The sequence below is a fragment of the Acinonyx jubatus genome, chromosome A2 (assembly GCF_027475565.1).
Source record: "Acinonyx jubatus isolate Ajub_Pintada_27869175 chromosome A2, VMU_Ajub_asm_v1.0, whole genome shotgun sequence".
Taxonomy (NCBI): Eukaryota; Metazoa; Chordata; class Mammalia; order Carnivora; family Felidae; genus Acinonyx; species Acinonyx jubatus.
Window position 1 is genome coordinate 157,528,371 of NC_069383.1, and position 27,336 is coordinate 157,555,706.

The 27,336-nt window shown below is 49.3% G+C and overlaps 1 long non-coding RNA gene across 1 annotated transcript; it reads left to right on the forward strand.

Annotated features, from left to right (window-relative positions):
• Positions 1-8,622: 8,622 nt before the first annotated feature.
• Positions 8,623-10,103, forward strand: LOC128314953 (uncharacterized). Its single transcript, XR_008297270.1, has 2 exons — positions 8,623-8,766; positions 9,005-10,103. It is a non-coding gene; the product is annotated as an uncharacterized LOC128314953 (long non-coding RNA).
• The last annotated feature ends 17,233 nt before the right edge of the window (positions 10,104-27,336 follow it).

Below are 27,336 nucleotides of genomic sequence, written 5' to 3' on the forward strand. Positions count from 1 at the left end.
TTTGAATTATTTCAGTTCAGGCCTCCATCAAGAGTTTTACATATGTGTTTTACATATGAGTTTTACAGTTTTACATATGTGTACACATGATAGGTGTGTGTGTGGTGTGTGTATGTGTGTGTGTGTGTATGTATATATATATATATATATAACATAAAATTTGAGCTACGTTTGAATTATTTATAGACATTTCACCATAGAGGATATACAGATGGCAAATAAACACGTGAAAAGATGTTTAGTTAATATCATTACCCGTTAAGGAAATGTGAATTAAAACCACAGTGAGAAATCACTACCCGCTATCAGAATGGCTAAAATGAAAATTACTAACAACACCAAATGCTGGCGAGGACATGGAAGAACTGGAATACATTCAAAAACACGTGGAACATACACGTGGCTGATACGTCTTCTGCAGGCAGGCGTGTGAGATGGTGCAGCCTTTCCGGAAAACAATTTGGCAGCTTCAGAAAGAAGGACACAGACAACTATCACATGACCCGGTTAATTGCACTCCTGGCGTTTATCCTAAAGCAATGAAAACATGTTCGCACAGAAACCTGTGGGTGAGAGGGTGAATGTTCATAGTAGCTTTGTATGGAACAGACAAAACCTGGAACCAGCCCAGGTGTCCTTCACACAGGTGAATGATTGACAGACCTTGATCAATCCATACTATAGAATACTACTCAGCAATAAAAGGGAGTGAACTATTTTAATTTTTTAATTTTATTTATTTATTTGGAGAGAGAGAGGGCGCACTAGAGTGAGGGGCAGAAAGGAGAGACAGAATCCCAAGCAGCCTCCCCAGCCGTCAGTGCAGAGCCCATTGTGGGGCTCGAACTCACAAACTGTGAGATCGTGACCTGAGCTGAGATTAAGAATCAGACACTTAACCGACTGTGCCACCCAGGCACCCCTGAACTTTTTTTTTTTTTTAATTTAAGAGAGACAGAGGGAGAGAGAGAATCTTAAGCAGGTTCCACACTCAGTGTAGAGTCCAAAACAGGGCTCAATCCCATGACCCTAGGTTTGACCTGAGCCCAAACCAAGGGTTGGATGCTCAACCAACTGAACCATCCAGGCACCTTGGGAGTGAACTATCGATTCCTGCAACAACCAGAATGAATGAGTCTCTGGGAAATTATGCTGAGTACCAAAATCAAATCAAATCAAATCAAAATCAATTTCAAAAGGTTACAATATATCTGATTCTTATATACCATTTTTGAAATGGCAACATTTTTTCAAGATTGGGGGAAGAAGAGCAGTTGGAAGAAGGAGGGAGGGAGGTTCTAAAAGGGCAGTACTGGCGATGGTGGCGGTGTTGGAACAGCTTGTATCTTGACTGTGGTGGTGGAGATGGAAACCCACACCCGTGATAAAATTGTATGGAACTTAATACATGCATACAAACAAATGAATACAGGTAAACCCGAAGAAATCGGAGTAAAACTAATGAATTGTATCAATGTCAGTATCTTGGCCGATAGGTCTCAGGACCCTAACCGATGTTTGCACATCGATGTTCCTAGCAGCATTACTTACAACAGAGAAGATCTGAAAGCAGCCTAAGTGTCCGTCAACAGATGACTGGAGAATGTGATGAATACATACATTATTCAGCCTTAAACCGGAAGGAAATTCTGACCCCTACCACAACACGGGTGAACCTTGAGGGCATTATGCTGAGTGAAATAAACCAGGCGCAACAGGACAAGTGTTAATATGATTCCACTTCCATGAAGTACCAAGACTAAGTAAATTAATAGAGGCAGAAAGTAGAATGGGGGTTTCTAGGGGCTAGAGGATGGGAGCTGGGAAGTTGATACTGAACGGTGACAGAGTTTCAGTTGAGGAAAATGAAAAAGTTCCGGAGATGGTGAGTGGTGACGTTTGCACAACAGCATAGATACAATTAATGCTACTAAATTGTACACTTAAAAATTTTTTTAATGTCTATTTATTTTTGAGAGAGAGAGACACACACAGAATCTGAAACAGGCTCCAGGCTCTGTGCTGTCAGCACAGAGCTGGACACAGGGCTCAAACCCACAAATTGTGAGATCATGACCTGAGCCAAAGTCAGACACTCAACAGACTGAGCCACCCGGGAGCCCCAGTTGTACACTTTAAAATGGTAAATTTTAGGGGCAGCTGGGTGGCGCAGTCAGTCATCCGACTCTCGATTTTGGCTCAACTCACGATCTCACAGTTTGTGGGTTCGAGCCCCACACTGGGCTCTGCACTGACTGCCCGGAGCCTGCTTGCGACCCTCTCTCTCTCCCTCTCTTTCCCTCTCTCTCTGCCCCTCCCCTTATGCGCTCTCTCTCTCAAAATAAATAAACTTGAAAGTGATAATTTTATGTTACATGTTGGGTGTGTTCCGTCTCTCCTGCGCTTGTGAGTGAGCGTGCATGCGTGAAATCACACTTCTTGTGTGGCCTTTCTGGGTCTTCTCCCCCGAAGACGCCGCAGAGCGGCATTGGGATCTGGCCAGCACACCCATCCTCCCAACTTCCCCTCCCTCCCAGCCTGTCCAGGATGAGGGAACACTTGAATCTCTGGTTCTGTCACACTCCCTCAAGGTCTGGAGGAACAATGCACAGCATTCTGCGGTCTGTAGAACTCACTGCCCAGCTTTTATACCACGAGCTGTGTATAATGTCTGCTTAGTTAACCTCACCTGGCCTGTCAGTGCTTATGTGAATTGGGGCCAATGAATAGACCAGTAGGTGCATCTGCTTATCAAATGATCTCGTAAGACATGCTGGCTCCCTTCTCAGTCATAATCCTACCCCGATTGCTAGAAGAAAATGAAAAAGGAAAGAGGTCCTCTCCTCTGGAAGCTGCAGTCACATTGGGCAGCAAGACAATTTAAATTAGGGGCGCCTGGGTGGCTCAGTCGGTTAAGTGTCCGACTTCGACTTGGGTCATGATCTCAAAGTTCATGAGCCCACGTGGGGCTCTGCACTGACAGCTCAGAGACTGCTTGGGATCCTGTCTCCCTCTGCCCCTCCCCTGCTTGTGCTCTCTCTCTCTCAAAAGAAATAAAAATAAACTTTAAAACAAAAAGACAATTCAACCAAAATGACTTGATTTAGTCCTATGTATTGCGCAACTCCTCTGCCCTGACGGAGGTGGTGTTCTAGACAAATCAACAGAGAACATTAGCCTGTGCATGCTTCCCACCTTCGCCAAGAAGGCACACTGGCAAAGGGGGCTTGTTCAAAACACAAGCCTGGAGAATCTCCTGGAGGCTGAGACCCTCTCAGGTGGAGCTCTGGAATTTTTTTTTTTTTTTTTTTTTAATAAAAAGTACCCAAGATAGGGGTGCCTGGGTGGCTCATGATTTCAGTGCAAATACACAAACTCCCCAACTTACCCTGCAGGCTCGCCAAATCTCAGAGAAAGACAGCAGACCTCCAAGGAGGGGTTCCCAGTTAGTGTGGCCACGTGATTAAAATTATCATTTTGGGGGCGCCTGGGTGGCGCAGTCGGTTGGGCGTCTGACTTCAGCCAGGTCACGATCTCGTGGTCCGTGAGTTCGAGCCCCGCGTCAGGCTCTGGGCTGATGGCTCAGAGCCTGGAGCCTGTTTCCGATTCTGTGTCTCCCTCTCTCTCTGCCCCTCCCCCGTTCATGCTCTGTCTCTCTCTGTCCCAAAAATAAATAAAAAAAAGTTGAAAAAAAAATTTAAAAAAAAAATTATCATTTTGGGGGCCACCTGAGTGGCTCAGTCAGTTAAGCATCCAGTTTCGGCTCAGGTCATGATCTCACGGTTCATGAGTTGAAGCCCCACGTCGGGCTCTATGCTGACAGCTCAGAGGCTGGAGCCTGTTTGGATTCTGTGTCTCCCTCTCTCTCTGCCCCTCCCCGACTCGTGCTGTCTCTATCTCTCGTGAATAAATTAAAAAAAAATTTTTTTTTAAAGAAGAGATGAACTTGCTAAAACTGATTCTCTCTCTGCCCCTACCCCACGTGCATGCACGCTGTCTCTCAAAATTAAATAGAACATCAAAATATATATATATATATATATATATATATATATATATATATATAGTCTATTCATTTGAAAGCCATATGTCTGAGGGGATGTGGGTGGCTCAGTCGGGTAAGCATCTGATTCTTGGTTTCTGCTCAGGTCCTGATCTCTCGGTTTTGTGGGTCCAAGCCTCGAGTTAGGGTCTACACTGGCAGCACAGAGCCTGCTTGGGATTCTCTGTCTCCCTCTCTCTCTCTCTACCCCTCCCCCATTCACTCTGTCTCTGTCTCTCTCAAAAAAATAAATAAACTTAAAGAAATAAAAATAGGGGCACCTGGGTGGCATAGTCGGTTAGGCGTCCAACTTTGGCTCGGGGTCATGATCTCACGACTCATGGGTTCGGGCCTCACGTCAGGCTCTGTGCTGACAGCTCAGAGCCCGGAGCCTGCTTCAGATCCTCTGTCCCCCTCTCTCTCTGCCCCTGCCCCACTCTCTCTCTCTCTCTCTCTCTCTCTCAAAAATAAAATAAACTTAAAATAAATAAATAAATAAATAAATAAATAAATAAATAAATAAAATGTAGGATTTCTCCCCCTTCTGTTTGGGTACAGTTTAGCAGGCTGTATATGTAAGATGATCTAAAGCAGGGGTTCTCTGCCTCAGCATCACTAATGTTTTGGATCCAGTAGTCCTCTGACTGGGGGGCCGTCCTGTGACTGTAGGGTGTCGGGCAGCAACACTGGCCTCATCCAGCACTGAGGACTGCAGCCTGGACCCTCTCCTGGGGGACACGTTGGAGCTCGGGCCTTTATCCAGCCTTTCCTGTGGGGGCCTCCCCTTGTGGCAGAGAGCGCAGTGTTCTGGGTCTCTGCTCTTCCTCTTTCGGTCCTTCACCGACACTGAGCACCACGTGACTGACCATCCCACCGCTGGTGGCCGCTCACGTGATGGCTGGCTTGGTGCATACTGGCGAAGGAGAGAGAAAGTTGGGGTGGCATCCCTCTCCTCTGTGTCCTCTCTCCAACATGTCTACCCTCTAGAACTACCCGGGTCTCTGCCACCAGGACCTGGTCATTTATTTATTTGTTTGTTTATTAAAGTTTATTTATTTATTTCAAGGTAGGGGAGAGGGGCAGAGAGAGACGGAGAGAATCCCAAGCAGGCTCCGCACTGTCAGTGCGGAGCCCGATGTGGGGCTCGAACTCAGGAACCATGAGATCGTGACCTGAGCTGAAACCAAGAGTAGGACGCTTAACCCACTGATCCACCCAGCCTCCCAACCCTCGGGTTTTTTTGTTTTTTTGTTTTTTTGTTTTTTTTTTTAAGGGCCAACGATGAGAATAGTATTCAACCACGAAAAAGAAAGAAAGAGATGCCATTTGCCACAACAGGGGTGGACCTTGAGGGCATTGTACCAAGTGAAATAAGTCAGATAGAGAAAGACAAATACCAAATGATCTCAATTATATGTGGAATCAAAAAAAAAAAAAAAACTAAACTAATCTAAAGCAAAACCAAGCTCATAGATACAGAGACCTGATTGGTAGTTGCCAGAGATGGGGGTGGGGGCAGGTGGACAGAGTGAAGGAGGTCAAAAGATACAAATTTTCAGTTACAACGTATATGTTACAGGGATGTAATAGTCACTATAGTTAATACTGTATCGCATATTTGAAACAGTAAACCTTAAACGTTTTTATCATAAGGAAAAAAATGGTGGTTTTATTTATTTTTTAATGTTTATTGGTTTTTGAGAGAGAGACAGAGTGCGAGCAGGGGAGGGGCAGAGAGAGAGGGAGACACAGAATCCAAAGCAGGCTCCAGGGTCTGAGCTGTCAGCACAGAGCCCGACAGGGGGCTCGAACTCACGGACCGAGAGATCACGACCTGAGCCAAAGTCGGATGCTTAACTGACTGAGCCACCCGGCCGCCCCTATATCTCAATTTTTTAAAAAGGAAAATACTCCTACAGAGAAACAAAACAAATAAACAAGGATGAGAAGGGGTGGCCACAGGCTCGCTATGAGCAAGTCCCTTCAGCCTCCCTGGGGGCCAGTGTCAGGGACGACCCTTCAGAAGCGTCCCCTACCCTGTCTCCCCCCTTCCCGTGGGCACAGATTCTAGGCTATGAAGCCCCTACCACTTGTGGATGTCTGTACACCGACGTCGGGGCAGAGACGGGGCCAAGTGAGGGTGGGACTCTCTCTACATATTGGACGTTCAGAACCTTCAGTCCATAAGACAAATTGAGTCACCACCCTTCCATGACTAGTATCTAACCTTGATCTACAACTATAAAGTGTTCTGTATTTATGTGACTTCAGAAGCTTTTCTGCAAAACAGACACCCTCCCTGCAGTGTCTAACATCCAACTCCAACCCCAAGGGTGGAGCAGATTTTCCTATTTCTTTGTTCTGTAGGCCTACACGTCCAGGATCCTGTTTAAGGTTTTAGAATGCCTTCAATACTTGCCAAAATAAAAATAACTCCCCCCAAGGTGCCTGAGTGGCTCAGTCGGGTAAGAGTCGGGACTCTTGATTTCAGCTCAGATCATGATCTCACGGTCATGAGATCCAGCCCTGGCAGGCCTCTGCTCTGGGCATAGAGCCTGCTTAGGATTCTCTCTCTCCCTCTGCTCCTCCCCAGCTCTCTCTCTCCCTCTCTCTTATATAATAATAATAATAATAATAATAATAATAATAATAATAATTACTTCCCATAGGGAGGCCTGGCTGGCTCCTTCAGAAGGCTGTGCAACTCTTGATCTTGGGGTTGTGAGTTCAAGCCCTATGTTGGGTGTAGAGATTACCTAAGTAAATAAAACTTAAATAATAATGGCCATGAAAAAGAAATTCCCACTGCTCTCCATCCCCAGGGTTCTGACAACACAAAAATGTCTCCAAACACAGCAGGTACCCTTTGGGGGACAAAATGGTCCCCCTTGAGAAGCATTGATTTAAAGTAGCTTCTAACCATCCTTTTTCCTTTACTAGTTCCTGGAGAGCCATAGCAGGAATGACTGGTTAGCCCAGCCCTGGAGTTTGTATAGACACACACTCGTGTGGCCAGAGGACCATGCGGCAGGGGGAGGGCCTGCCACAACCAATTGCCTGTCCCACCCGGCCCCTTTCCGTCCACCTGCTCGTTGCCTCTCCTGTGCATTCCCCTCCCCGTCTTTCTTTCACTGACCTCATTCTGCAGTGCAGGTCGGGCCTGGGAGTGGCATCCGTGAGATTGTGGCAGAACAGGTTGTCCAACCCTGAACTGGAGAAAGGAGAACCTGTCTCTGCCCAAACCGGTGTTCCCAGAATATCACCTGCACATGCGCTCACAGGGTGACCTTGGGAAAGGAACAGGGGGTGGGGCCTCAGGGGCTCTGATTCTCCCAGGAGAAGGGTTCCACGGTCGTGGGTTTATCTGGCTGTTACTTCTCCTTGGGGCTGCTCACTTTTTAATCTTTCATCTAATTACTTTTTTTTTTTTAAGTGTTTATTCATTTTTGTGAGAGAGAGACAGTGAGAGCCAGGGAGGGGCAGAGAGAGAGAGAGAGAGAGAGAGGGAGACAGAATCCAAAGCAGGCTCCAGGCCCTGAGCTGTCAGCACAGAGCCTGACGTGGGGCTCAAACTCATGAACCATGAGATCATGACCTGAGCCAAAGTCGGACGCTCAACCGAGTGAGCCACCCAGGCACCCCAAATGACTTTTTTTTTTAATGTTTATTTATTTTTGAGAGAGAGAGAGACAGAGCCTGAACAGGGGAGGGGCAGAGAGAGGGAGACACAGAATCTGAAGCAAGCTCCAGGCCCTGAGCTGTCAGCACAGAGCCTGACATGGGGCTCAAATTCATGAACCATGAGATCATGACCTGAGCCTAATAAAATAGACACTTAACCGACTGAGCCACCCAGGCACCTCTTATCGAATGACTTCATTAACCCAAGACAGTTCTATGAAGACAGAAGCAGCCTCTTAACACTTGAAAGTGACAACCACCCAACACTCCTTAGAATGGCTGCTGTCTAGAAAACCGAAAACAGGGGCGCCTGGGCAGCTCAGTCCATTGAGCGTGTGACCCTTTTATTCGGCTCAGGTCATGCTGTCATGGTTTGTGAGATCGATTTCCGAGTCCAGCTCTGTGCTGACAGCGTGGAGCCTGTTTGGGATTCTCAATCTCTCTCTCTCTCTCTCTCTAAATAAATAAATAAGTAAACATTAAAAAAATAAATAACAAGTGCTGGCGAGGATGTGGAAAAATCCGAGCCCTCGTACCCTGTTGGTGGGAATGTAAAACCTGCCGTTGCTGTGGGATACAGTGTGGCAGTTCCTTGGAAAATTAGAAACAGAGTTACCATATGACGCAGCAATTCCACTTTGGGGTGTAGAACCAAAAAAACTGAAAGCAGGATCTCAGAGATGTTGGTACATCCACGTTCAAAGCACCATTATTCATCATAATAGCCGAATAGTGGAAACAACCCCGGTGCCCACCAACAGATGAATAAATACCAAATGTGGGTAATATTCAGACTTAAAAAGGAAGGACATTCTCACACATGCTACGATGTAGCTGGACCTTGAGGACATTATGTTAAGTGCAAGAAGCCAGACACAAAAGGACAAATACTGTATGATTCCTTTTAGATGAGGTCCCTGGAAGAAGCAAATGGATAGAGATGGGCAGGAAAAAGGTGGGAGCCAGGAGCTGGGGGAGGGGAATGAAGATTTAGCGTTTCATGGGGACAGAGTTTCAGTTTTGCAAGACAGAAAGTTCTGGGGGTGCCTGGGTGGCGCAGTCAGTTGAGCGTCCGACTTCAGCCAGGTCACGATCTCGCGGTCTGGGAGTTCGAGCCCCGCGTCAGGCTCTGGGCTGATGGCTCAGAGCCTGGAGCCTGTTTCCGATTCTGTGTCTCCCTCTCTCTCTGCCCCTCCCCCGTTCATGCTCTGTCTCTCTCTGTCCCAAAAATAAATAAACGTTGAAAAAAAAATTTTTTTTAAAAGACAGAAAGTTCTGGAGGTGGGTGGCGGTGATGGCCGCATGACAGTGTGAATGTGTATAATGCCACTGAAGTAGACACTTAAAAACAAAGTTTGTGGGGCACCTGGGTGGCTCAGTCGCTTGGGTGTCCGACTTTGGCTCAGGTCATGATCTCGTGGTCCGTGAGTTCGAGCCCCGCGTCGGGCTCTGTACTGACAGCTCGAAGCCTAAAGCCTGTTTTGCATCTGTGTCTCCCTCTCTCTCTGACCCTCCCCCGTTCATGCTCTGTCTCTCTGCCTCAAAAATAAATAAACATTAAAAAAAATTTTTTAAGTGGTAAATTGTATGGTTTGCATACTTTGCCTCAATTTGGAATAATCCTCATAAGCAGTAATAAATCCATGCCCCCCAGCTGACCTCCCCCAAGCCCGCCCGGGGTCCTCACGACCAACCCCAGGAGCTGGCTGGCAGATGGGAAGATGCTCCCAATGAGAAGCATCAGGCCTGGCTGGTCACCCCCGGGGAAAACCCGAAGGCTGCTTCCTCCGGGCAGGATCACGACAGCTGTATTTATGGAGGGGGCGTGGAGGTCCTCGTCGCGAAGCTGTCTGTCGTCCTCGGCCCTCCTGAGATCAATCGCTCAGCCCACATGGCAGGATGGAATTAGGAGGGCCCTGAGTCAGTGTGCACAGGCAGTAGTTCCTGCCCAGAGCCTCGCTTGGCCCACAGGGGAGGAAGAGAAAAGCCACCCTCGCAGCGGCTGGACGCCTGGTGCTCCCTTGAACAAGCATCCGCTGGCCCTTTTGCTCTGGTGTTAATCAAATCTGGCAGAATGGCCTGCCGTGCTACCAGACACTGCTAGATGCCTGGATTTGGATTTGTTTCCCTTCATCTTTAAAATTCCCCCCAAAAAATGGGGCGCCTGGGTGGCTCAGTCGGTTAAGCGTCCGACTTCAGCTCAGGTCACGATCTCACGGTCCGTGAGTTCGAGCCCCGCGTCGGGCTCTGGGTTGACGGCCCAGAGCCTGGAGCCTGCTTCCGATTCTGTGTCTCCCTCTCTCTCTGCCCCTCCCCCGTTCATGCTCTGTCTCTCTCTGTCTCAAAAATAAATAAACGTTAAAAAAATAAATAAATAAAATTTCCAAAAAAAAAAAAAAAAATAGGAGAGGCCAGGGATTATGTTTCTTTTCTTTTCTTTTTTTTTAATGTTTATTTTTGAGCGCGAGAGAGAAACAGAGCATGAGCAGGGGAGGGGCAGACAAAGAGAGGGAGACACAGGATCTGAGGCTGGCTCCAGGCTCTGAGCTGTCAGCGCAGAACCGACTCGGGGCTCGAACCCACGAACTCTGGGATTATCACCTAAGCTGAAGTCAGACACTCAACCCAACTGACTAAGCTACCCAGGAGCCCCAGGCCAGGGATTGTGTTTCTAATGCAAGATGAAGATAGCATTTCTTCTGAAATCAGCCTCTAGAATCTTCTTAAACTAGAAGGACCGGACCAGTGGCTGCACTGACCTAAGCTGAAGTCCTTACCATGCCCCCACAAGACCCCTGCCCTCACCTCTGCAAGTCCCCACTCATTGGCTCACGCCAGCCACAGTGGCCTCCTCACTGTCCTAACAGCCTGCCAGGCACATTTGTGCCACAGGGCCTTTGCTCCTGCTGTCTTTCTGCCTGGAGCATTCTTTCCCCCATCCCTCCGCTCCCTCAGACTTTTACTCGAATCCCAACTTCTGTAGTGACTCTGTTTTATATTACAGTGGCTCCCTCAGCACCCAGCTCTCCCAGCACCCTTTCCACTTTTCCATTTCTCTAGGGCATGCTTTCCTTTTATCGCGGTCTCTGGTTTACTTATGTGCCATGCCGGCCATCTGTCCCCCATGGCCCTCACGTGCCTTTCCCATTAGCTTTAGAGCTCGGTGGGAATGTGGGGTCTTCTTTTTGTTCCTTAGTGTGTCCCATGTGTCTGTAATAGTGCCTGGTGTATAATGTGTGCTCAGTAAACATAGTCAAATAAACGAATTCACTTGTGCCGCCAGTACGACACCGTGTATTAGAATTTGCACAGTATTCAGTGGCCGGGAAGGATTCCCAGACTGTGAGTGATTTGTAATTATTTTTAAGTTAGCATATACTATATTTTAAAAAATTGTGGCAAATGTGTGCGTCGGTCAGCAGCAGCTCTGTCCCTCCAGGGGCTCGAGGCCAGTGTCTTTCCCATCCAGCTTCTCTGTCAGTTTCTAATGGTTCTGTTCTGTGATGTCGTGATTTATAAGAAATATATATTTGGCTTTGTCCCATTTCTGGCACAGAGCTCCTAAAACCCTTGGGATGTCACAAGCAGTAAGAGGGATAGAGGTGTTGGGATGCCTGGCTGGCTCAGTCAGAAGGGCATGCAACTCTTGGCCTCGGGGTTCTGAGTTCGAGCCCCACGTTGGGTAGAGATTGCTTAAAATCTTACCAAAAAAAATGATAAAAGTGTCTTGATATTAATCATAAGCACACCTGAATTTATATTAATGAGGTGAGTTTTGGGGCACCTGGGTGGCTGAGTGGGTTAAGCTTTGGTTCAGGTCATGATCTCGCAGTCTGTGAGTTTGAGCCCCGCGTCAGGCTCTGCGCTGACAGCTCAGAGCCTGGAGCCTGCTTCCGGTTCTGTGTCTCCCTCTCTCTCTGCCCCTTCCCTGCTCACACTCTGTCTTTCTGTCTCTGTCTCTGTCTCTCTCTCTCTCTCTCAAAAATAAATAAAATTAAAAAAAAATTGTTTTTAAATGAGGTGACTTTTGGAAAGCACGGGAGGAGGGGGGCTGGTTGTCCAGGGAACCAGTGCTGTGATTGGAGAGCTGGCACATTCAGTCCCTCCCCACACCAGCCTCCGGGGACAGTCGAGGGACTGGAGAGTGAATCTACGGCCAGCGGTCAGTGATTTCATCAAACAATGCCTATGTCATGAAGCCTCCATAAAAACGCAAAAGGGTGGGGTTCAGAGAGCTTCCAGGTTGGTGAACCGGATGCACTTGCATGCTGAGCCCCAAACCCTGCAGGGACAGATGCTCCCGGGTCTGGGACCTCACCCTACGTGTCTCTGCATCTGGCTGTTGATTTGTATCCTTTCTTATCCTTTGGTGTAAACGGCTAATCTAGGAATTACACTGATTCTCTGAGTCCTGTGATCTGCTCCAGCAAACTGCTCAGACCTGGGGAGACGGTTATGGGAACCTGTGATTTAAAGCCAGTCCATCGGAAGCACAGGTGACAAGCTGGATTTGTGACTGGTGACAAAGGGGCAAGGAGGCAGTGTTGTGGGACTGAGCCCTTAACCTGTGGGATCTGATGCCATCTGTAGGTGGGGTGTGGGGAGTAAACGGATCTCGTTCTCAGAGAACTGTGGTTGTCCGTTTGGACCTGCCTTCCGTCCCCGCCCCCACCAAGGGCTTGCTGTCACGTCACCTCCCTCCGAGTTGTCCCAGGGCTGGGGCAGCTTCCCCGGGCGGCATCCGCCAAAAGCTGGGAAGACATCTGCTACCCTGAGCCATCTGGGGCGAGGGATGGCAGAGGGGACAATCAACAGAGAGACCGAAAAGCCTGGCGAAAGGAAATGACGATGGCCTCCAGATGGGACACGAGGAAAAAGCCAGTCGAACACAAAAGAAAGCAGTGACAGAGGACTTAGGAGCAAAACAGATCCAAGATGCACAGGGAAAAGTCGTCCTGTGTCTCTCAGCAAACGTTTCTTCGACCTTGACCGTGGCCAGACACCGGAGATTTAACATCCGGCAGCTTTCATTGTCCCCGGGGAAGCATTTCCCTCCCAGCACATCGATGTGTGACCATAGGTACAGATTATTGCTGACCAGGGAAGCGCACCCAAGTTGCAGGGTTGTTCCCGGGATTTCATTAGGTAGGCGTGACTGATTGGATCATTGGCCACATGGATCGATCAAAAGCACGTCCCCTCCCCTCCCTAGAGGTTGGGGTGATAGCACAGAGCTCAGCTCCCGCCATCTGATCACGCAGTTGGTCTTTCTGGCGTGGTCAGCCCCCACCCCGAGTCATCTCCTAGCGTAAGTGATCCAGGGCCGACCATGAGTCATCAAGTCGGCGTAAATTACCAGGTGGCCTGAGGTTCCCACCATGAGTAACCAACAAGATCCTATCGGGGAAGTCCCGACGGTTTAGAGGTGACCTCCAGAGAGCCAGGACGGACACCAGACCTCTCTTTGGGTAATTCTTCACCATACGGTCTTATACCTCAATTTAAAATTTATCAAAATAGGGGGGCCTGGCTGGCTCAGTCAGTTAAGAGTCAGACTCTTCATTTTGGCTCAGGTCATGATCTTGGAGCTCATGGGTTCCAGCCCTTCACTGGGCTCTGTGCTGACAACGCAGAGCCTGCTTGGGATTCTCTGTCTCCCTCTCTCTCTGCCCTTCCTTCGCTCATGCTCTCTCTCTCTCTCTCTGTCTCAAAAAGAAATAAATACACATAAAAAAATAAATAAAGCTTATCAAAATAATAACTCCACATGTAGGCCAACTGTAATAAAACCTAGTCATCAGAGAGAGAGAGAGGACTTTAGGATCAACAGAATAAAAGCAACAACAATCATACTGACCACTGACATTACAAAAGCAACATTGGAATTCAGAAGACAGGGAATCACATCTTTAATACACTGCTATTAAAAAACAAGAGGCAACTTAGCACCGAAAACCATTTTCAAAATACAGCGAAAGGAAGACGTTTCAGATAAATAAAAACTAAGAGTTTGCCACCAGCAAACCCACGTCAAAAGAAGTTCTAAAGGATGTTGTTCAAGCAGAACAGAAGAGAAGTGATCCCAAGAGGGAGAGGGCTGAGAGCCAAGAAGGAAGGTTGAGCAAAAAAAGTGATAAATGGGAGTAAATCCAAATGAAGGTCAAATTTGAAATACTCATAATAACGCAATGTATTGAGGTTGATACATGAACAGTTTAGAACTCGTTTTCTTTTTTTTTAATTTTTTAATGTTTCTTTATTTTTAAATTTTTTTTTTCAACGTTTTTTATTTATTTTTGGGACAGAGAGAGACAGAGCATGAACGGGGGAGGGGCAGAGAGAGAGGGAGACACAGAATCGGAAACAGGCTCCAGGCTCCAAGCCATCAGCCCAGAGCCTGACGCGGGGCTCGAACTCACGGACCATGAGATTGTGACCTGGCTGAAGTCGGACGCTTAACCGACTGCACCACCCAGGCGCCCCTAATGTTTCTTTATTTTTGAGAGAGGCAGAGACAGAGCACGAGCGGGGGAAGGGCAGAGAGCGAGGGAGACACAGAATCCAAAGCGGGCTCCAGGCTCTGAGCTGTCAGCCTAGCTTGGGGCTCGAACCCACGAACCGTGAGATCATGACCTGAGCCGCAGTCGGACGCTTAACCGACTGAGCCACCAGGCGCCCCTAGAACTCATTTTCTTAAAAAGCAGTATGGTGGCCAGAGTTCAGCACATGTTTCTCGAGCATAGAAGGCAGCAGCCCAGATCCCGATGTGTCTGGATGTGATGTGAGAAACAAAAATGCAGTGATCACTGTACGATCTCCGAGCAGCAAGTGCCCGGGACGCAGGGTGTGGGTCGGGAAGCTAGACCCCGCAGGGCACACGCTGCAGGAGCCCCAGAGAGGGGAAAGGCCGGCGGCCTCCCAGCACAGCTGGTTTCTGTGAAACCAGCTTCCGAGGTGTCACCGGTCAGAAGCGATGGGGCAGCTGGCCACGTGACCTTCCCCAGCCGATGACCTCGTGAGGCTGGGTGCCCTGGGCCAGCTCTGTTTGCACACGGAGAGCCCAGCCCAGGTGTGTGGTGCTCCCATGTCCACTGCCAGTGTGTGCAGGGAAGTGTGCTTTTTTTTTTTTTTTTTTTTTTTTTTTTAAAGAAAAAGGCCTATTTCATCGCAGAAGGTGGGTAAGAACCAACCTGAGTATCACTGTCACCTCGGGACATAACACGTGGCTGTGTGTTACCTAATTTTGGATGCTTCTCGCTAGCCTCAAGATAATTCGTAGGTTAAAAATATTTTCTTGGCGGGGCACCTGGGTGCCTCAGTCGGTTAAGCGGCGGACTTCAGCTCAGGTCATGATCTCGCGGTCCGTGAGTTCGAGCCCCGCGTCGGGCTCTGTGCTGACGGCTCGGAGCCTGGAGCCTGTTTCAGATTCTGTGTCTCCCTCTCGCTGACCCTCCCCCGTTCATGCTCTGTCTCTCTCTGTCTCAAAAATAAATAAACGTTAAAAAAAAAATTAAAAAAAATATTTTCTTGGGGCGCCTGGGTGGCTCAGTTGGTTGAGCGTCCGATTTCGGCTCAATCGTGACTTCACAGTCCGTGGGTTCGAGTTCCGCATCAGGCTCTATGCTGACAGCTCAGAGCCTGGAGCCTGCTTCGGAGTTTGTGTCTCCCTCTCTCTCTCTGCCCCTCCCCTGCTCACACTGTCTCTCTCTCTCAAATATAAATAAACATAAATAAATAAATAAATAAATAAATAAATAAATAAATAAAATATTTTCTCAGTAATGCTAATCATTAGGGAAATGCAAATCAAAGCCACAATGAGATACCCCTTCACATACATTAGGATGTCTATTATATAAAAACAAAACAAAGAAAATCACAAGTGTTGTGAGGTCCTAGAGAAAAGGGAGCCATCTCGGGGGCCTGGGCGGCTCAGTTCGGTTGAGCATCCGACTCTTGGTTTCGGCTCAGGTCACGATCTCACGGTTCCTGAGTTCGAGCCCCAAATTGGGCTCTGTGCTGACAATGCAGAGCCTGCTTGGGATTCGTTCTCCCTCTCTCTCTGCCCCTCCTGCACTAGAACTCTCTTTCTCTCTCTCTCTCTCTCGAAATAAAGAAATAAACGTTAAAAAAGAAAAAAAGAAGAAAAAGAAAAGGGAGCCATCCTGCACTGCTGATGGAAATGTGAAGTGGGGCAGCCACTGTGGAAGACAGTTGTCACACATTGTAGCAGGTGGCAGAATTTCCTTCCTTTTTTTAAAAAATTTTTTTTCAATGTTTATTTTTGAGAGAGAAAGACAGAGTGTGAGGGGGAAGGGGCCGAGAGAGAGAGGGAGAGAGAGAATCCCAAGTGGGCTCCACAGCCGGTGCAGAGCCTGACGAGGGACTCGATCTCACGACTGTGAGATCGTGGCTGGTGCCGAAATCAAGAGTCTGACGCTCAAGCAACTGAGCGCCCCCCCCCCCCCGCCCCAGGAGCCCCCGATGCTGTTGTTTTTATACCAGCCAGTGATACCTGATCGTTCTGCAAGCATTTCAACTCCGCAGCAGCTTTTATAAGACTCCTGCAGGGTCGGGTTTAGGGGATTATTTCAAAAGCCGACAGCCAGCCGCTAACTGTTTTCAGGAGGAAGAGAGACTTTTCAGAGAGCACCGCCGGGTCAGCAAAGCCACGGATCAGCACACCAGCGGAGATAAAACAGAGCCGCAAACCCGGCACGCACCTCGACAAAGAGCAGTGCGGCCCCTGCAGGGAAAGATGAGGGATTCCCGGAGACGACAGTCCCCGGAGTGCAGTTTGAGCCAACCTACCGTAATTGCTCAAGCCGTAACCGGTCAGGGCTTGGCCGGACTCGAAACATGGAAGCTGTAAAGGTTCTAGCGTGAAGAGCGGCCGGAGGAGCTAGGTTCTCAGAGCACCCGTCCCTGTTCTTGATTCAGAGGGTTATGAGAATTTCAAATATTGTTCACTTCGTGATTTGCTACGAAGGGTTAGACGCCACTAACCGTTGTGACACAGTTCCCCCAAGACTGCCCTCATTTCTTCCTTTTTTTATTTAAGGTTATTTATTTTGAGAGAGGAGGGCGAGCAGGGGAAGGGCAGGGAGAGAGAGGGAGGGAGAGAATCGCAAGCAGGCTCTGCCCTGTCAGCGCGGAGTCTGACATCGGGCTCGAACCCCTGAACCGTGAGATCTCGACCTGAGCTGAAATCAAGAGAGGGACACCCAACCGACTGAGCACCCCCAGGCGGCCCTGCCCTCACTTGTGATGTCAGCTGCAAGTTCAGGTTTTCTCAACACCACCTTTGGCTTTGACAACTCACTGGAAAGACAGAACTGACCGGAAGCTGTTACACCCACAGTTACAGTTTATTACGGGGAAAGGATGCTACAGATTCAGATCAGCCAAGAGAGAGGCACCCAGGCCGCGTCTGGGACAAGTGCCAAACGTGCAGCTTCTCTTGTCCTCTCCCTGTGGGGACAGGACAGATTTACTCTCCCAGCATCGGTGTGTGATATGTCCAGAAGACTTGAGCATCACCAGCCAGGGAAGCTCACCCAAGCACAGGGGGTGAGGTCTGCTGGGAGCCCTAGTACGTGGGGACATTTGACCAATTAGTCGATTGCCCACAAGGTTGATCTCAGTCTCCAGATGCACCGATGCCACGTGACCCCCCAAGCCCCCACGCAGACCCCATTGTGGGTCTTTCTGGCCCCCACCCTAAGTCATACCATTGGACTAGCCAGTGGGACCCAAGGCCTCCCGGCAAACCAAAGACCCTCCTCTCTGGCATGACATCTCAGAGATGACCTCCCAGAAGTGGGGGGACCACATGAAACCCTACTACACAGTCTCCCGATCCGTTTCCTCCAGGAAATGGTAAAGTGTGGGAGGGCAGAGACTAGAACCATCTTTTGTCTCCAGGGACCAGGGATGTTGTCGGATGCAAAGAGTGGGGACTACTGAAAAGTACAATTCTTCCAGTATGGAAGTATTCGCGTCATCCTCGAAGGAGAGGGTGTGAATTTGCCACCGAGGAAGGTCTGAGCGCTCGGCCTCGGGGCTGCTTCTGAGCCGTTGTTCATAGAGAAGCCTCGTCCTCTCAACATGACCGTCACTGCAGTGGAATGAATGTCGATGCCCCCTGCACTCACCCCTGTGTTGAAATCCTGAGCCCCCCACCAGCGGCTGGACCGGAATCACCTTTCCCGGACCAGGGGGCACATGTCGCTGGTGGCACGGGAGACACTTAGAAGGTATCGGTGCTGTGAGGGCTCTGCGCCCTTCGGAGTTGGGGCTGTGTTCCTTATCACCTGGCCCCCTGGCTGGCGTCCCCGTCTAATGAGGTCGTGGCAGGGCTCAGGCACAGCAGCCTCAGTGGGTAATAGGGTCCAGCTAAGATGCATCTCAATGCTGGTTTTTTAAAAAATATTTTTAGTGTTTATTTTTGAGAGAGTGAGAGACAAAAAGACAGAGTGGGGGGGGGGGGCAGAGAGAGAGGGAGACACAGAATCCGAAGCAGGCTCCAGGCTCCAAGCCATCAGCACAGAGCCCGATGCGGGGCTCGAACCCACGGACCGTGAGATCGTGACCTGAGCTGAGGTCAGGCACTTAACCGACTGAGCCTCCCAGGTGCCCCACGTTGCTGATTTTGAAAAGTAATTTTTAGAAATCATGGTTAAGGGGCGCCTGGGTGGCTCCATCGGTGGAGCGTCTGACTCTTGGTATCGCCTCAGGTCGTGATCTCAGGGTTCATGAGTTCAAGCCTCACGTCGGGCTCTGCGCTGACAGCACAGAGCCTGCTTGGGATTCTCTGTCTCCCTCTCTTCCTCTTTCTCTCTCTCTCTCTCTCTCTCTCTCTCTCAAAAATAAACAAATAAACATTTCTTAAAAATCAAGGGCGCCTGGGTAGCTTAGTCAGTTAAGCGTCCAACTCTCGATATCGGCTCAGGTCATGCTCTCACGGTCGTGAGATCGAGCCCCACGTTGGGCTCTGCGCTGGGCACGGACTCTGCTTAAGATTCTCTCTCATGCCGCTGCCCCTCCCCCTCCTCACACAATTCACAGTTAACATAAAATTTACCATCTTACCCGTCTTTAAGTGTCCTGTTCAGTGGCATTAAGCACATTCACACTGGTGCACGGCCATGCCCACCATCCATCTCCAGAACTTTTCCATCTTCTGAAACTGAACCTCTGTCCCCATTAAAACTAACCCTCCTTCCCCTCCCCCAGCCACCATCTACTTCCTGTTTCTATGAATGTGCCTATTCTACATACTTCATAGAAGTGGAATCACAGTATTTTTCCTTTTGTGACTGGCGTATTTCACTCAGCATAACGTCCTCAGGATTCATCCATGTTGTGTCAAAATGTCCTTTTTTTTAAGTTATTTATTAAAAAAAATTTTTTTTAGATGTATTTATTCACTTAGAGAGCGTGCAAGTGGGGGAGGGGCAGAGAGAGAGAGAAAATCCCAAGCAGGCTCTGCACCGTCAGCACAAAGACCAATGCGGGGCTTGAACCCACGAACTGCGAGATCATGACCTGAGCCAAAATGGATGCTCAACCGACCGACCCACCCAGGGGCCCCTTATTTACTTATTTTTGAGGCAGACAGAGAGAGAGAGTGAGAGCAAGCACAAACGGGGGAGGGGCAGAGAGAGAAGGAGACGCAGAATCCAAAGCAAACTACAGGCTCTGAGCCGTCAGCACAGAGCCCGACGCGGGGCTCGAACCCACAAACTGTGAGATCATGACCTGAACCAGGGTCAGACGCCTAACCCGCTGAGCCGCCCAGGCACCCCAGAGTGTCCTTCTTTTTCAAGTCTGAATAACATTCCATTGTATGGATGGACCACATTTTGTTCATTCATTCATCCGTTGGTGGACACTAGGGCTGCCTCCACCTTTGGGCTACTGGGGACCCCGGTGCTGTGACCATGGGTGTGTGGTTATCTCTTGGGGACCTTTCTTTCCCCTCTTCTGGGGAAGAACCCAGCAGTGGATTCTTGGGTCCTGTGGTAATTCTGTTTTGAATTCTTCCAGGAACCGCCATACTGTTTTCCACGGTGGCCATTATCACGTCTGTTTTTACTGTCCTTTAGAGCAAGTGGCCCCGGCTGCCCCGTATGATAATAGTAGAACATTTCTTTCATTAGATGAAACAGGCCACTGAAATAAATCTCAAAGTCCGCTACAATATCTGGGTGCCGAGGCCTACCCCCAACTGCTCCGACTCGGCTTCAGGCTTGTAGGCTGGATTTTCGAGGTGAGCTTTTTTTTGTCCTTTGCTTGCTTGCTTGCTTTTTTTCCCTTCGCTAATGGCACCAACACCTCCCCTTTCTCCTGATATTAGTCTGGCACAAACCTTCAACAGGGGGGCGGACTGCCAGGTTTTTCTGACGTTTCTTTCTGATGATCCTGCATTTACCATCTTCACGATGCTTCCAGGGGCCCTTTGCCCGTCCGTCCCTAAACACACAAACTGACCCGGACCCTGTAGGAGTCACGTGTCCCGGGCTGCTGGCGTATTAATTTCTTCACACCCTTTTTGCAGGGATAACGGCTAGCAAGGCTGCAGCTAATAGAGCTGGTCCCAGCTGTCTCCATGGTAACGTTGTACCGTATCAATGTCACCTTCATCCCGCCAAGAACATGGTTTATAGGACCAAGCCCAGTCGTCTCCATGGTAACATTGTCCCCTATCGACATCACCTTCATCCCTCCAAGAACATGGTTGCACAGAGACCAAGGTAGAGCAGGTTTGTGTGTGTGTGTGTGTGTGTGTGTGTGTGTGTGTGTGTGTGTGTAAGATATTGGTGTCTTTTTAATCTCCGCTTAAACAATTTTCATCTCTGTACATCAAGTTAACAATGTTTTAGAGCCAGAAGGCTCATGATGGGCTTTGACTGTATAAGGCAGCATTTGAAAGCAGAGTATCACAGAGCAATGGCCTCACACTGTACGGGCAGAGGGACCTTCCCCCAACCACATGACGAAGTAGAACAGAATTCAAGTATGGTCTCAAGCATAGAGGCTATTAGAAATCATACTCTTCGAAAAAAAAAAAAGTAGCATAGGGGTGTCTGGATGGCTCAGTGGGTTAAGCATCCAACTTCGGCTCGGGCCATGGTCTCGCGATTCATGGGTTCGAGCCCCGCGTGGGGCTCTGTGCTGACAGCTGGGAGCCTGGAGCCCACTTGGGGTTCTGTGTCTCCCTCTCTCCGCCCCCTCCTCCACTCATGCTCTGTCTCTCTCTCAAAACTAAATAAACATTAAAAATTTTTAAAAAAAAGTAGCGTTATGATGGCAAGAAATCTAAATATAAGCTATGGCCACCAGCATCTAATGGCTGGGGTCCAGTGAGTACCGGTCGTGACTCAGTGAATGGGCGGGACTTCGCATTTGCAGCCACCCAGGCTGTCATTTGAGGTCACCTCAAAGCCCTCTCTACAGAACATAAGGTGCAGGATGTAAAGTCATTCATTAATTAATGACGATCGTAGCCTACTCAGCCTGCTGTAACCAGATACCATAGACTGGACGGCTTATAAACAGCAGAGATTTCTCTGCAGGTTCTGCAGGCTGGGAAATAGAAGACTGAGACAGCGGCACGTTTGATTCCCGATGAGGGTGCGTTTCCTTGCTTGCACAAGTATTATGGTGTCCTCACCTGGTGGAGAAAGAGCCAAGAGAGAGAGAGCTCCCTGGGGTCAAAAATCCCGTTCATGAGGGCTCTCGCCTCGAGATCTGACCGCCTTCCAAGAGCCCGACCTCCCTAATACCGTCACCGGAGGGGTTAGGATCTCAGCATGGGAATTTTGAAGGGACACAGACATCCAGCTCGTAACCTTGACTGAGTGTGTGCTACGTATCAGGCACTGGAGAAGGGGTAGTGAACAAGAGAGACAGATCCCGGCTTCTTCTGACCTTCGTTCAGCGTGGGGGATGGGCAGAGAAGAGACCAGCGAGAAGAACCTGGAAGAAAGGCAAAGTGGGGCTTGGGGCTACAGAGTGATCCCAGACAGAGTAGTCAGGGAACACTCTTTTAAACAGGTGACCCTGGGGTGCCTGGGTGGCTCAGTCGGTTGAGCATCTGACTTCGGCTCACGTCATGACCTTGTGGTTTGTGGGTTCGAGCCACATCAGGCTCTGCGTTGACAGCTCAGAGCCTGGAGCCTGCTTCGGATTCTGTTTTCTCTCTCTCTCCTCTCTCTCTCTCTCTCTCTCTCTCTCTCTCTCTCTCTGCCTCTCCCCGGCTCGTGCTGTCTCTCTGTCTGTCAAAGATAAATAAACTTTACAAAAATAATAAAAATAAAAATAAAAAGGTGACGCTAAGCAGAGCCCAGAATGAAGGGATGGAATCAGTCAGGTATATGGAAGGGAGGGAGCTTTCAGGAAGAAGAAACAGCAAGCGCAAAGGTCCTGAGGTATGACCGTGTTTGGTGTGCTTATGTTCAAGAAAAGCTTTGAACTCCCATGACCAAGTTGGGGGACAAGCAGAAGACAATCCAAGGGGAGTTTTTAGGACACGGTGAATACCTAGGTGGCTACTGGATAATCTGTGCTGCCTTCATGGGCATCTATATGGAAAGCATGTGGCACGTTTGAGGGCTGAAGAAAAGGTCACCTTGATTCCCTTCTCCAAGGTGTTATGTGCTGAAGCTTAGTGTCCTTAAATGCTTTTGAATGTGACAGAGACAGGTTTTTGTTGTATTTTTTGTTGTTTTGTTTTGTTCTTAGGCTAGGGCGCATGGTCTCACTTAACTCGTGGTACCTACCGGTCTCTTGCCTCCTGGCCCCTGTATCCTCTTACGTCACTAACCCAGCAGTCCCAGGGTGACCTGCTCCACAGAGGTGAACTATGTAGAAGCCATTGCCAAGGAGAATCAGTGGATAGGACCTCAGGTTGAACCAGGCTGCTTGCGCCTGAGTTCAGGTCCTGCCACTTGCATGTAAGATGGGAACAAGGGAACAGGAACCGTATCTGTATGAACACAATGGAAATATTAATAAAGAGAAAACATAGGGGCGCCTGGGTGGCTCAGTCAGTTGAGTGTCTGGCTCTTGATTTCAGCTCAAGTCGTGATCCCATGGTTATGAGTTGAAGCCCTACGTCAGGCTCAGTGCTGACAGCACAGAGCCTGCTTGGGATTCTCTCTCTCCCTCTTTCTCTGCTCCTCCCCCTCGCTCTCGTGTATACTCTCTCTCAAAATGAATAAATACACCTTTTTTTAAGGAGTTAGAAAACCTAAAAGGAAGAAAAAAAAACCCTCAAATGCAGGTTTGAGCAGCCAGACGAAAGAATCAGCACAAATGAAGATAGGGACGATAGTATTTATGGAGTCTGAGGAACAGAAAGAAAAAAGAACGAAGAAAAGTAAACAGAGCCTTGGGGACTTGTGGGAAACCATCACGCAGACCAACATACGCCTCGTGGGAGTTCCAGGAGGAAAAGAATGAGACAAAGGGGCAGGCGCGGAGCTTGAAATGATGGTTGCAGACTTCCCAAATTTGGCGGAACAAACGTGAAGCGCAATGAACTCGGACAGAGTGAACTCAAAGAGACCCACACCAGGACGGGTTCTTACCAAACTGCTGACAGCCAGCGACGATGCGAATCTTGAAAGGGGCAACAGGGAAGCAACTCATCACACGAAGGGTCCTCCAGATCGCGAGTAGATTTCTCATCAGAAACTTTGGAGGCCAGAGGCAGTGGCCTGATATGTTCTAAGTACAAAACAAAGAGAAGCGTCAAATAGCCTACATCTGGCAAAACTGTCCTTCGAAAGCGAGAGAGAGGGGTGCCTGGGTGGCTCAGTCGGTTGAGCGTCCGACTTCAGCTCAGGTCACGATCTCGCGGTTTGTGAGTTCGAGCCCTGCATTGGGCTCTGTGCCGTCAGCATAGAGCCCACTTCGGATCCTCTGTCTTCTTCTCTCTCTGCCCTTCCCCCGCTCATGTTCTCCCTCCCTCCCTCCCTCCCTCCCTCTCTCTCTCTCTTCCACCCTCCTTCCCTCTCTCAAAAGTAAACAATGAGAAATTTTTTTAAGTTTATTTATTTTTGAGAGGGAGCAAGAGAGAGCGTGTGGGGGAGGAGCACAGGGAGCAAGAGAATCCCAAGCAGGCTCCCCCGCTGCCACCCAGGCGACCCTGTTTATGCTTTTGGACACCCGATGTATGACGATGTGATTTGGGGACCCCGACAACCGAAAGAAGTGCGAAGAAACAGCTCCTGTAAAGGAGCTTTTGTTCGTTATCGTTATTAAGCTGGTATGAATCCAAATTAGTGTTCTAACTTCAGGATGCTGAATGTAATCCCCCGGGGAACCACAAAGAAAATGGGAATGTTTCACTACAAAAAAAACATAAAAGAGATAGAAAATAAGGCACGAAACAGCAACGTGACAAAAGGAAGTCCCTCTTAGGAGTCACCCTTGAGTGGGAAGTAAATTTCAGCACCCGCTACAACATGGATGGCCCTCGGGGACACTGTTCTCAGTGAAAAAAGCCAGTCACAGAGGGGCAAATACTGTACGATTACATTCATATGAGGTCCCTAGAGGAGTCAAACTCACAATGACAGAAGTAGAACGATGGAGGGCGGTGCCTGGGGTAGGGAGCCGGGGGGGGGGGGGGGGCATGTCAGTGCTCCATGGGGACAGAGTTTCAGCTTGGGAAGATGAGAAAGTTCTGGAGATGGATGGTGGGGATGGTTGCACAACAGTGTGACTGTGGTTAATGCCACTGAACTGGACACTTAAAAACGATCACAATTATAGGGGCGTCTGGGGGGGCTCAGTCGGTTGAGTGTCTGACTTCAGCTCAGGTCATGATCTCGTGGCTCGTGAGTTCAAGCCCCATGTCAGGCTCTGTGCTGACAGCTCGGAGCCTGCTTGGGATTCGGTGTCCCCGCAACCCCTCCGCTCCTCCTCCACTTGTGTTCTCTCTCTCTCAAAAATGATCAAGAAATATTTTTTAATGATCAATAAATAAACATTTAAAACACGCCCTTAAGAATCGATCAGGCACTCTGTTCTCTACAGAGCCTTAATCACACGGGGTGAAGACGATGCAGGGCATCGTTCTGGTGGCCGGTCCCACCTGCATCTGAACTCACCGGGGAGCCCTGTGCACACGTGACAAAAGAGCTCTGTGGGCAGCTGGCCACAGCCCTCACCTCACTGTGGTCCCCTCGCCTCCAGTGGGTCCCTCAGACCAAAAGAGAAACCACTGGGTTCCCACGCCATCCCCTCCTCTCCTCAGAACCTGCTTTCTTATGAAACCAGACACAAGTATCCTTGGGCAGAGGGACGGTGGCGTCGCCCTCGGGGGAATCGGGGCCGGGGCTGCTTTCTCTCCCTGCTTCCGCTATGGCCAGGCTCATGTCTACAGACGGCAGGTCCGGCTGGCCCTTCCGTTCGTTAACTTCTCCGCGCGGGATTCTGGACGAAGCCCACGACTGACTCTGGCCGACTTCCAGATCAGCCCTAGCTCGAGGCAAAGAGGAGATCAACTCTAGTGCAGGGAACGGTGGAGGGGGACGAACGGAAATGGTTGGCCCGGACCTGGTGGAGGAGAAAAGGGGGGATCTGGCTCCCTCTGGTGGCCAGCATGCGCCACACACTCAGCCGCTGCGCCGCTCCCTTGCCGGCCGCCACCACCCACCAGGTCATGGGGAAGTCACCAGCATGTCCTTCAGTAGGTGCGTAAATAAAGCTGTCCCATAAATAATGGGATCTATAGCTATACATAGAATCTGTAGAGACAGTGAAAAGAGCCGGGGTTGCAGGGGAGGGACGGGTCTGATGTTCAAGGCAGTGAAACTATCTTCTGCACATGCTGGAGTGGATCCAGGACATTATGCCTTTGGCAAAACCCACAGAACGTACGACACCAAGAGGGAACCCTAATGTAAACCGTGGACTTCAGTTAATGATGTATCAAGGGGCGCCTGGGGGCCTCAGTCGGTGGAGCATCTGACTTGGGCTCACATCACGATGTGGTTCATGAGTTCGAGCTCCCCATTGGGCTCCCTGCTGTCAGCACAGAACCCGCTTTAGGTCCTCAGCCCCCTTCTATCTCTGCCCCTCCCCCAACTTGTGCGCTCTCTCTGTGTCGCTCTGAAAATACATAAACTTTAAAAAAAGGGGGGGGGCAGCTGGGTCGCTCAATTGGTTAAGTGTCTGACATCATGGGGCGCCTGGGTGGCTTAGTTGGCTAAGCGGCCGACTTCGGCTAGCGGTTTGTGAGTTCGAGCCCCATGTCTGGCTTTGTGCTGACGGCTCAGAGCCTGGAGCCTGCTTCGGATTCTGTGTCTCCCTCTCTCTCAGCCCCTTCCCTGCTCACTCACTCTCTTTCTCAAAAATAAATAAACATTAAAAACAATAACATTCTGGGGCGCCTGGGTGGCTCAGTCGGTTAAGCGGCCGACTTCGGCTCAGGTCATGATCTCGCGGTCCGCGAGTTTGAGCCCCGCATCGGGCTCTGTGCTGACAGCTCAGAGCCCGGAGCCTGTTTCAGATTCTGTGTCTCCCTCTCTCTCTGACCCTCCCCCGTTCATGCTGTGTCTCTCTCTGTCTCAAAAATAAATAAACGTTAAAAATAAAAAATTAAAAAAAACTTTTTAAATAACATTTTGACTACTCTAATTCCTCCCACACGGTATTTGCCCTTTTGTGATGGGTTTCTTTCACTCTGCGCGACGTCCTCAAGGTTCGTCCATGTTGTAGCAGGTGTCAGAGGTTCCTTCCTTTGCACGGCTGAATAATAAGTATTCCATTGTATGGATAGACCACAGTTTATTTATCCATTTCTCTGCAGATGGATATTGCTTCCGTCTTTGTTGTGAACAATGCTGCTGTAAACACAGGTGTACAGATCAGTCTGGGTCCCTGCTTTCAATTCTTTTTAAATTTTATTTTATTTTATTTTTTTAATTTTTTTTTCAACGTTTATTTATTTTTGGGACAGAGAGAGACAGAGCATGAATGGGGGAGGGGCAGAGAGAGAGGGAGACACAGAATCGGAAACAGGCTCCAGGCTCTGAGCCGTCAGCCCAGAGCCCGACGCGGGGCTCGAACCCACGGACCGCGAGATCGTGACCTGGCTGAAGTCGGACGCTCAACCGACTGCGCCACCCAGGCGCCCCTAAATTTTATTTTTTAATGTTTATTTATTTTTTGAGGGGGGGGAGACAAAGCACGGGCGGGGGAGGGGCAGAGAAAGGGAGACACAGAATCCAAAGGAGGCTCCAGGCTCCGAGCTGTCAGCACAGAACTCGACGTGCGGCTCGAACTCACAGACTGTGAGATCATAACCTGAGCCGAGGTCGGAAGCTTAACTGACTGAGCCACCCAGGCGCCCCTCCCTGTTTTCAATTCTTTCGGTTGTATACACAGAAGGGGAATTTCTGGGTCATGTGGTTGTTCTAAACTTTTTGAGGACCTACCAAATTGTTTCCACAACGGTTCCACTATTTTACATTCCCAACAACAGCACACAGGTTCCAATTTCTCCAGCCCCTTGCTAACACTGGTTATTTTCCAGGCGTTATTATTATTATGGCCACCCTAATGGGCGTGGATCCACCATGCACACATCCTTTAAGCCA